Raw genomic sequence first — 12477 nt, 5'->3', positions numbered from 1 at the left:
ATGCTCAAGATGATTGAGACATTCATCTTCTTGGGCACACATCTCTCTCTGGCAAAGAAATACAATACGGAATCCAGGGCACTGGATTGAACTGCTGCTGCTAAGTCACTTCAGTCGTGTCCGACTCTGTGCGACCCCATAGACGGCAGCCCACCAGGCTCCCCCATCCCTGGGATTCTCCAGGCAAGAACACTGGAGTGGGTTGCCATTTCCTTCTCCAATGCATGAAAGTGAAAAGTGAAAGTGAAGTCGCTCAGTCGTGTCCGACTCCTAGCGACCCCATGGATCGCAGCCTACCAGGCTCCTCCGTCCATGGGATTGAACTACGAAGGCAAAATTCAAAAACAAATTCCAGATGGTACTGATACAGGTAAATGGTAAGTTCTTTTTAAACCAACAACCTTCCTGAAAACCACATCCTTCTTTCCTTCACAATCCATTCCCAGAAATAAGATTGTATTATCAGATGAGTCTACATAGGCTGGGCTGAAAGAAAAAAAAGCTATAAACTATGGTTTTATTTTTTATTTTTAATTGGAGGTAATTCCTTTACAATGTTGTGTTGGTTTCTGCCGTATGACACAAATCAGCCATAAGTATGTGTGTGTGTATATATATATATATATCCCCTCCTTCCTCAGCTTCGCTCCCACCCCACTCCTCATCCCACCCCTCTAGGTCATCAGAGACAGTCAGGCTGGGCTCCCTGCATTATACAACAGCCTCTCACTAGCTATCTATATTACACATGGGTTTCCCAGATGGTGCAGTGATAAAGAATCTGCCTGCCAATGCAGGAGACATAAGAGACATGGATTCAATCCCTAGGCCGGGAAGATCCCCTGGAGAATGGCATGGCAACCCACTACAGTGTTCTTCATGGGAAAATCCTATGGACAGAGGAGACTGGTGGGCTACAGTCCATAGGATTGCAAAGAATCAGACACGACTGAAGTGATTTAGCACATACATTCGCACATAACATGCTCTGGGTTCATGGACCTCACTACAACTGACTCAAATTCATTCCTTTTCATGGCTGAGTAATATTCTATTTATATTACAATTATATATCATATACGTATATATTACATATATACATATTCCCTTGTATATATGTACAACTTCTTTATCCATTGATCTGTCGGTGGACATCTAGGTTGTTTCCATGCCCTAGCAATTGTAAATAGTCCTGCAATGAACACTGGGGTACATGTGTTTTTTTGAATTATGGTTTTCTCAGGGTATATGTCCCTTAGTGGATTTGCTGAGGATGTGGAGAAAAGGGAACCCTCTTAGACTGTTGGTGTGAATGTAAATTGATACAGACAATATGGAGAACAGTGTGGAGATTCCTTTAAAAAACTAAGAACAGATTTTGGTTTTAATGGGTGAGCCTTATTCGTAAGTTTCTAAAGGGTCAGGAAAGAGAAAGCCAAGAACTCAAATTTCAGGTGGAAACAATATTCATCATTAGATGGCAATGATAAGATCCGTTACTTGACTGCAAGAAGCCAGAAGGCAAACTCTGGTCATGGAGGTAAGAATAGCGTTGGATCGATCAGAAATGGCATACAGGGAGCCCTTGGTAATACACCATTCATAAAAAGGACTGGAGCATTTAAGGATGTTGACAGCCAAGGATTTGGGAATCTGGAACCAAGTCCTTACTGGTACAGAGGAACTCCTCTATAGTTCACAGAGAAAGAAACTATGTATTAGGAGTAATGGCACAGAAGTAAGCAGGACAACAGGAACTAAAGAAGACAGAGAGTAGTGAGGAGACTGCTTATTTGTGCAAAAGGTGTGTTTTGGAAAATGAGAAAAATGGTATATACAGGTAACATATAACCTTAAGGTTAGGCACAGGAATTGAAACGTAGTTTAAGAAAATTCAGTTAAGGCAATGAAGATTTTAGGCAGAGGCATGAGAGCAAGGAAGTGATTTTTTTAAAAAAGAAGTTTAGCCAGCTATGTGAATTGAAGGAGAGTCAATTTCGTGATCTCAGAAGATGGTGTTCAAACACTAGTTTATGTGCAGTAGTTTCTATAGTTGCTATAGTTTCTACTATACTACATACTGCTCAAAAATAGCAAATATTTGGAAAAATTTTCTAATCCGACAACACAAGCTTTTCATTGTTCAGATCAAACTGTATATGGACAATTATAGAAGAGAGGTAGAGAAAGAGGGAAGTGGGGAAAAAAAGGCACATAGTTATAATTTAAGTGTGACAGGATGAAGCTTGGCCAATGTGTGGCAATGCAAATAGAACTGCAATGTTGTGTGCCAAATTGCTGCCTTTTCATATATGCTCAACTATCTACACATTGGAGCTGTACATGCAAGTGTAGTTTATGTAAGTAGTTTATGTAGTTTTTCCCAGCAGGAAAAATCCTAAGGGCCTAAAATTATTGATTCCAATTCACTCATATTATTGATGATGAAACTGATAGCCAAAGATCCATAATTACAGAAATTCATAAGGAAAGTCCAGACAGTTATCAGAGCAATGAAACATCATTGCAAATATTTGAGTTCCTCTGTGCCTTAGTTTCCTCACCTGTAAAATGGGAGGAATATCAGATTGACTACTGAACAGATCATTATGATGTAAATATTAGACAGATTAGTATGACTGACCCTAAATAATAATTTTTTACAGTTTTTACTATAGATCAAGAAAATGAATCTCTACATTTTGTTTGCCTTCTTTTAAATATAATATTTCCTGAACTATTTCCTGGGTCACAATATGAAGCATATTTCAAACATGAGTTTTAAATGGATTAACACAGTATATAACTCTGACAGAAGAGTGTCTATGGCAGTTCAGACAGCAAAGAATCCACCTGCAATGCGCGAGACCTGGGTTCGACCCCTGGGTTGGGAAGATCCCCTGGAAGAAGGCATGGCAACCCACTCCACTATTCTTGTCTGAAGAATCCCCATGGACAGAGGAGCCTGGCAGGCTGCAGTCCATGAGGTTGCAAAGAATCGGACACAACTTACTGACTGAACAACAAATCCATGGAAACAAGCTCAACTTTAGAAAATTATCATCTAGTTTCACAATCTGGTGTCTGATGCGAGTGGGAGAAAAGAGACAGAAGAAGAAAGGGAAAGGAGAGTTGTTACTGAGATGTGTCTCCTACATAACGCCAATAACTCCCAACCCACTGTGATAAACACTGTGATGATTTCCCCGGTACAGTTCTGTGAATTTGCTGAGATGTATGCTTAACAGGAAGTCCACTTTGATGAAATGCATTTTTCAAACTGGGAGATTAAAGTCAAACTTTACTACCAATTTAATTTCTACCACTTTGTTGTTACCTTTAGTTGTATTAAAACTGTCTGGTGGCAAAAGAAATGATCTTCTCTCTTACTAAAGCCATACAATGACTCATATTGTTCACCAAGAAAAAGAGAATCTTTTTATTAAAAGAACACCAATTACAGATCCCTGATTGCCCATTTCTAGTATCTCACTAATAAAATGAAAAAAAAAAATAGATCTCATCTTTTTTAAGATCATTTGTGGTGTCCCAGCTTAATAAAATAGAAAAAAAAAAAAGATATTCAGGAAAAATAAAAAGGAATCAACTGAAAACCTCTGATTACTGAGAACAGAAAAAAATAAAGAATGACATGAAGCCCATAAAATTATGAAGAATCACATCCAGGTCAATGCATGTTACCAGATACTTCCCTTTGCAAATACTAAAATATTAAAACCTATGAGTCTTCAGTGAAATACTAGGCTATTTTTTATGTATTATAGAACTCATGCTTAGAATGCATGTATGTTTAAATGTCAAGCAAAATAATACACATAAAACCCCAAAGAGAATTCTAAGTTTCATCAATTGTATTATAATAATAACTCATTCCTCAGGAATAGTCCCTCCTCTGTATTATCTACAGAACACTGCAGATTATTGCTATTCTATCATGAAATTGTAATTTCACTAGCATGAGTTTCTTAAAGATTGGGATTAGCTTTTCATATTTGTATTAATACTAGTTGGAGAAGGCAATGGCAACCCACTCCAGTACTCTTGCCTGGAAAATCTCATGGACGGAGGAGCCTGATAGGCTGCAGTCCACGGGGTCACTAAGAGTCAGACATGACTGAATGACTTCAGTTTCACTTTTCACTTGCATGCATTGGAGAAGGAAATGGCAACCCACTCCAGTATTCTTGCCTGGAGAATCCCAGGGACGGCGGAGCCTGGTGGGCTGCCGTCTATGGGGTCACACAAAGTTGGACACGACTGAAGCAACTTAGCAGCAGCAGTAGCAAAACGTAAGTTTTCTATAAATGATCCATTTAAATGATTAATAAATTTTAGAAATTTTTCATTCTAATGATGATCTTAATACATTGTTCTTTTATTCTTTCTTATTCTTTAATCTGTTTATGCTAAAACATTGTGCTATATTATATATTGAAATAATAGTATGTATATTTATATAAAGTATGATATCAACTGTGCAATACTAAAAATCATACAAGATTTGCATGGAGAACATTTCTGGAAAGAAATGTCCCCAGATATTAGGAATTACTTCTGAGGGTTAAATTCTGACATTTATTTTTATTCTCTTTACTTTCTGTTAAGGTTCAGCTTTTTTACAGTTGATATGAAGTGATTTTATAATCAGTAAAAAGTATTTTATTAAAGTATCCCATTATAATTCTCATTGATATGATCAATCTAAGCTGTGATAAGTACCTACTCTTCCATGAACCACCTCTATAGATTAGTATCCTATGAAATCACATATTATTCATTCAAAATAAATGAAGTCATACTCAGTCCATGTATTTTGACAATATGGCTAGAATGTATCCCAACATTTAGCAGCAGTGCAAAGTAACCACAAAATAAAAATAACATTTCAAAAACATCCATTTATAAGTAGTTTTTTAAAATAAAGGTAAAAATATTAAGCTTCAATATTATATACATATATTTCAAACAATGCTATAAATTAGTTATTAGCTATAAGGAGAAAACAAACAATCTAGAAAGAAGATTTTAAAATAGCTATGGTAACACCATATATAATGTTCAGTAAACAACTCAAGGAGATTAAAAAAAATAGGTATGGAAATTCCTTAAAAAACTAGGAATAAAACCACCTATGACCCAGCAATCCCACTCCTAGGCATATACCCTGAGGAAACTAAAATTGAAAAAGACACATGCATACCATTGTTGAAATGGAATTGAAATTGAAATTGAAAAAGACACATGTATCCCATTGTTCATTTCAGCACTATTTGCAATAGCTAGAACATGGAAGCAACCTAGATGTCCACTGACTGATGAATGGATAAAGAAGTTGTGGTACATATACACAATGGAACATTACTCAGCCATAAAAAGGAACACCTTTGAGTCAGTTCCAATGAACCTAGAACCTATTATACAAAGTGAAGTCAGAAAGAGAAAGATAAATATCTTATTCTAACACATATATACAGAATCTAGAAAAATGATACTGAAGAATATATTTACAGGGCAGCACTGGAGAAACAGACATAGAGAATAGACTTATGGACATGGAGAGAGGGGAGGAAAGGGTGAGATGTATGGAAAGAGTAACATGGAAACTTACACTACCCTATGTAAAATAGATAGCCAGTGGGAATTTGCTGAATGGCTCAGGAAACTCAAACAGGGGCTCTGTATCAACCTAGAGGGATGGGATGGGGAGGGAGATGGGAGGCAAGTTCAAAAGGGAGGGGATATAAGCATACCTACGGCTGATTCATGTTGAGGTTTGACAGAAAACAATAAAATTCTGTAAAGCAATTATCCTTTGATAAAAAAATTAATTAAAATAAAAAATAGGTAAAATAGCAGGTCAACTTATGGCTTTAAAAAGCTGAGGTCTAGATAATACTAAGAATATTAAAAGAATACAGTTCCATCATCAAATGAAGAATTGTTTTCAATCATAAATTATAACCTCTGAATGTGTAAGGCATATATGACTTTATATATGGTTTAAATTATTCTAATTGCTTGATTGTTCTAAGATTTCCACAGCATGATTTCAGTTTTAGGAAATGAACGTTTTTTTTTTTTTTTTTACAAATTATCTTAACATAAGGTAGTTTATTTTAGTATCTCATTAAGACCTGTGGTTGAATAATCTTATTTATCCTAGGGTTAATTACAAACACAATCTTGGAAATGAATGTCAATAAATCTACAAGTATAACAAAATGCAGAACTGAACAACTTACACATCTAAAATATCTAAATTTTACAAAATCCCTGTTTCACATTAAAAAAAATCTAAAAACGTAGCATGAATTAATAGGCAAACCACAGTGAACATATAAAACCATGTATTAAACTGTGAACTGCTTTACAAATGTACATACAAACTCACAATTCCAGACAAATATTATCAATACTTTTTAGTGAAGGGCTGTGATACACTATAATTTTCTTATTTTTTTTAATTTATTTTTTTGCTTTACAATATTGTATTGGTTTTTCCATACATTGACATGAATCTGCCATGGGTGTACATGTGTTCCCCTTCCAGAACCCCCCCCCTCACCTCCCTCCCCACCTCATCCCTCTGGTCATCCATATCATGCATCAAACCTGGACTGGTGATTCATTTCACATATGATAATTTACAAACTTCAGTGACATTCTCCCATATCATCCCACCCTCGCCTTCTCTCATAGAGTCCAGGAGACTGTTCTATAGGAAATGAACTTCTATGTTACATAAGATTTGGACTCAAACTCTACTTAACAATTTAACTGTGTTCTAGCCAATCTACTCAACTGCTATAAACTATACTTTTCCATCAATAAAGGGGTGAATAATACCAACTCATGATGATGCTGGGAAGAATGCATCATGCACTATGCGGACCCCATGGACTCATGGATGGTAGCCTGCCAGTCTCCTCTGTCCACGGAATTTTCCAGGCAAGAATACTGGAGTGGGTTCCATTATCCATTATTCTTCCTCCAGGGGATCTTTCTGACCCAGAGATCAAACTCGCATCTCCTGCATTGGCAGGTGGGTTCTTTACCACTGAGTCACCTGGGAAGCCCACTTGGTTCCCTCCCCACTCCCAAAATATTAAACTTGTGGAAAGTAGGTGATATCAAACTTGCTTGACACTTCCTGAAAACAAGCTATACTAAAGTGATCCTAACCATGAAGTGTGGTGTATCTTAAATATGGTTATCCAGAAAAGCCTTCTCACTGTCAACAAACTCACAAACTCGTTACACATAACACTTCAAACTAGGTAGAGACCAATCAGTCTTCCAGAGGCTATCTTCTAGCTACTCACATGAAAGTTACAACTGCAGATTGAATCCTTTTGTCTGTGTCAAGAAGTCAGACCAGTATTAGTGAATCTCAGAAGAGACATCTAGAATATGTGTGGACAAAGGTGAGATGGAAATGGTGCAGTTGAGGGACTGTTTCAGGTGGTCTACTTGCAATTTGTTTCACACACACAGACACCTACTTGCATAGCATGTCTTCTACATGGAAAATTTTATGACTTCATCACCTGAAAATAAAAGTCACTCAGTCATGTCCAACTCTTTGAGGCCGCATGGCCTATACAGTCCATGGGATTCTCCAGGCCAGAATACCAGACTGGATATCTGTTCTGTTCTCCAGGGGATCTTTCCAACCCAGGGATCAAACCCAGGTCTCCCGCATTGTAGGTGGATTCTTTACCAGATGAGCCACCGGGGAAGCCCACATCACCTGAAATCGTTTCAGGTAATGGAAACTGCACCATTTCCATCTCACAGTTGTCCACACATATCCTAGATGTCTCTTGCTTCTGATTATGCAAGTGGGTATCTGTGTGTGTGAAGCTTATTGCAAATAGATCACCAGTTCTTCACATATCCTTTGAAATGTGATTTTACTGCCCCTCCCATCAACAGATAGGCTGTATTTATTCTTCCTCTGAATTTAGGCTAAACTTGTGACTTGCTATGTCAACTAAAATGTTGTAGAAATGACGACAGGTCTGTTCTGAACCTATATCTCACCAAGTCTTGCGTGCTTTCTTAGAGTCCTCTTCACCATGCAATATGGGGCTCCATCTCTCCTTTTGCTGCATCAGCCAGCCAGTCAATAGCCAAACCTATGAGTAAAGCCACCCTGAATGGCCGTCAGAAGAAGTTAGAAGGAGAGGTGAGCGAAGCACCATTAGCCAAGACTGGTCCATAACACGGGAACTATCCAGCAAACCTGCAGATTCTTGGACTACAATAATGCTTAGTATTTGGAGACAGATTTGGGGCAGTACACTACACATCATAGCTAGATACATGCCGTGAGGTTTACAGAATGACCTGGGAAGAAATAAATGTTCTAGTTAATTTCATGTTTAACTGAAATCTCTCAGTCCTCATTACTTCCTTGACAGTTGCCCTGTGGAAACACAGAGGATTTAAGCTTTCACCTCTGAACACTTTAAAAGCAAGATGATTGTTTTATCCATTTTTGAATGTTCAGCTCCTATTTACAGTGGGGTGCAGGGGTTAAGAATATGGGCTTTGACATTAGATTTCTTAGGTCTGAAACCTGCCTAGGTGACCTGAGGCAAGCTGCTTAATGTTTACAAGCCCAAGTTTCATAATCTCTAATACTAGAATAATAATGCTATCTACTTAATGAAAATTATGTAATGCAACCATCATTAGGACTGATGCTGATTCAAAGTAAGAATAACTATGTTCATTATCATTAGATGCTAAAAAAAAAAATTGCTAAAATCAACCTTTAAAATGGGTGAGAAGAGAACTCTGAGGTTATTATCATCTTTGTCCCTATAATTACAGAATTCAATATACACCCCTCAGGAAACTCAGTACTATTTGACTAATCATGCTAAGAATGACTACTTGTTGGACTGAATATGGGGGAAACAGTGATAGATTTTCCTGACATCATTAAACTCATTTACCTCAGGACATTAAACACCAGAAAATTCAGCACTTTGAAAGACAGATGTAAAAACCTAGTGGATATTGCAAGCCCAATATATTTGTAAACAAACTATAGCTTGTGGATTGGGTGAGGGACAAGATCCTCCCCTCTCCTCAACCCAGTTTCTGCCTCAGTTATTCTCCAAAACAATTCCATGTTGAACACATAAAATGATGTTGGATTATGCATAATCTGAATGGAGGCAGAAGTTCTACTGAAAACAGGTTCTGATTTTTTTGAAAAAGTGACTTCCAGACACTCCACGTGTATTTCCCAGAACTTCTGGATTGTATTTACGATCAATACATTGGATTAGGAAATAGTTTTACACCAATTTCTATGACACTGTGAAGCTATTTACAAAAAGTAAAACTTGGTACTGACCAGTGTTAGGAGTATAAGCTTCATATGTCTTATCTATCAGGAAAAAAGTGAAAGACTGTTGTGCGGTCTACAGAATGCTAGTGTATTTAATATGTACTAAATGCAGACCTTTTTTAGGATTGCCAAGAATAGTTACATATACTTTAAATTGTGGCAGGCTTGCAAAGACTTTTGACATTCCCTAAGGAAAATTATTACTATTATATCAAAAAAGATCTGAATAATCTAAATTAATAATAATTGAAAATAATCTGAAATATTGGACCAAAATTATATAAGTCATCAATTCCATAAGTCATATTTTTATTCTTTTTAATTTTAAGCTGATGTTACACTTATACTAAGGTTGCAAAATAATAGAGTTCCCCTATTCCCTTTACTCAGCTTCCCTCAGTTAATTCAAAGTCAACTAGTTTTTTATTAATATCTTATTTTGATTCCATGATCCTAGCCAGGATCCAGTATTACATTTACTTGGTTTTTCTCCCTAGTTTCCTTCAACCTATGATAGTTCTTTGGCCTTATTTTGTCTTAAGTGATCTTGACAATTTTGAAGAGTGTTGGCCAGTTATTTTGTATACTGTCCCTCTGTTTGTATTTGCCTGATGTTTTCCCACAGTTAGATCCTGCTAGTTCACCATATCAAGGGGTTGGTGATGTTGCTATGTCTTACAAAAGTTGATGTGAACATTATTCACTTGATTAACATGGTATCTGTGGAGTTTCTGCACCATCAAGACTTTTCCCTCTGTAATTAAAAAATATCTTTCAGAGAAACACTTGCAAAGTAGGCACATTTCTTGTTTCTCCTTAAACTTCCCCCCCCCCCCCCCGCTAAATTTATCAGTTACAAGTGTACCTTATCTGCAACAATTATTACTGATCTGTGCATCTTTAGAAACATTTTAACATATCTGTAATCAGGATGCATCCTAAAATGGATGGGCCCTCACCATCGCTATCAGGCAGCCAGTGGCCACAGGTAGTTGTCAGTGCCTGGGTATGATCAAATGTGTTTCTTATTTCTAGTTTCATAACTGGACAAAGGCTACCATTGTACAATTTAAATGAAAAACCATTTATAAGTTAACTGAGGCAGGACTATGAACCCTGGTGAAATTCTTCCATTCTCATCATCTGGTAAGAAGAAGGGACCAACAATAAAACAGAAAATCTAGCAGATATGAGATTTCATGATACGCTGCCTAGCAATGACCATGATAGCACCAAGTGAAATAACGTGATTTTAACAAATAATTTTTAAATCTATTTCTGTGACACAGTCAAAATGAAATTTTAAAAGGTCAAAAAAAATGTCAGACCTAAACTTTCTTGAATATTGAGAATGTCTTAACAAATTCCCTTTATTTATCCCTTTTTTAAAATACTGACATCAAAGTTATACCTTTACAGATTGCATGAACTAGCCTAAAATACTTCTAATTGATAAGCCACTACACCATTGTTTGGTAGTGTGTATGCTTTCTTCAACATCTTTGAGGAAAATGTTTTAAATATTCTAATCACTGACCTTTATTTCAATTATGTAGCAAAGTACTGAACTGAAGGTGATCCATATTTTAAGTGGGGATTAAGATTTCATTTGGCAAAAAACTCAGATGTTTTTGTTCCTGGAATAGTTTCCTGTCCACTAACACACATTAGCAGTCAAAGTTATAGTCCTATGTTCACTGTTTAGCCTTCTCCTGGGCAAGTGGGAAACTTGGGTTAGGTGGTGCATATTCCCCATACTTTTAAACATCTCCAATTTAAAAAAAAAAAAATACATGTGGTCCATTAATATGCATCATACAGGAAGAAGCATAATATAGTAGTCATATTCAGTAGTTCACTGACAGCTACCAGTATACATTCTGAATTGAAGCCAAAGGAAAGTCAATGTCTATTTGTAAGGTGATCTGCCAAGTGAAGAACAATGGTTTTCAGTTTGACTTTCCTGGTATAATTAGAAGTTCATCCAATGTTTCTGGGACACAGTTTCCTCATGTGTAAAACAAGGCAACTGGAAACAGCAAGACTTAGAATGTAGAGAACTACATTCTAAAATGAAATGAGAAAAAATAAAACTGTTAGTACTAAAGGTAATTATTTTCTTAATTAAATTTTAGTAGATTTTCATTCTATGTGCATTCATGTCTACGTGCATAAAGTCTCATTAGTAACTTCTTACTGAGGTCATTGTCCATAATAAAGTCTGAAAGTCACAAGATTATACCATCTCTAAGAATGATTCTAGCCTTACATCCTGTAGTATAAGCCAACTTGTGGCAAATGAGTACTTGAACCACTTCATTTAGAAACAGATGCTGAAGGGCACTGACTGATGTAGTAGCCATTATTTGCCACTTGTGACTATGTACATTAAATCAATTATAATTAAAATGAAATTAAATATCCAGTTCCTTAGTTACACCAGATATCTTTCCAGTGCTTTATAACCATATGCAGATAGTGGCCACTATATTGGAGAGTGCATATATAGAACATTTGCATCATTTTAAAAAGTTCTATTAGGGAGCCCTCCCCTAGAACCAGTCCATCCATTTACCAGTGTGTTAAACCTAGCATAATTAACCCAATCTTGGGACTAGTAAAATAGATTTCATTAAATTTGTATCATCTAGATGAGGAGAGGAGAAGGCAATGGCACCCCACTCCAGTACTCTTTCCTGGAAAATCCCATGGACAGAGGAGTCTGGTGGGCTGCAGTCCATGGGGTCGCTAAGAGTCAGACACGACTGAGTGACTTCACTTTCACTTTTCACTTTCATGCATTGGAGAAGGAAGTAGAAACCCACTCCAGTATTCTTGCCTGGAGAATCCCTGGGACAGGGGAGCCTGGTGGGCTTCCGTCTATGGGGTCGCACAGAGTCGGACATGACTGAAGCGACTTAGCAGCAACAGCAGCAGATGAGGAGAAAATTCTAATCTTAATTCTTAATTCATACCTTAGTGCTTTATTCACACACTGTTCACTTCACCATTTCAGACTATTTCCTTGCCTTGCCATTAATTTGCCACAGCTTCTTACTCTTCCATTGGACTGTCTTCTAGCTTTTATTTAA

General features: G+C 36.8%; 1 protein-coding gene across 3 annotated transcripts in view; it reads right to left on the bottom strand.

Moving 5' to 3' along the window:
- Positions 1–12477, bottom strand: part of LINGO2 (leucine rich repeat and Ig domain containing 2) — a 1356204-nt gene that overhangs the window by 1137206 nt on the left and 206521 nt on the right. The window lies entirely within an intron of this gene.

Source organism: Giraffa tippelskirchi, chromosome 1 (genome assembly GCF_054371585.1).
Source record: "Giraffa tippelskirchi isolate mGirTip1 chromosome 1, T2T-mGirTip1v1.2.pri, whole genome shotgun sequence".
Lineage (NCBI taxonomy): Eukaryota > Metazoa > Chordata > Mammalia > Artiodactyla > Giraffidae > Giraffa > Giraffa tippelskirchi.
This window is presented reverse-complemented; position numbering and strand designations above follow the sequence as displayed.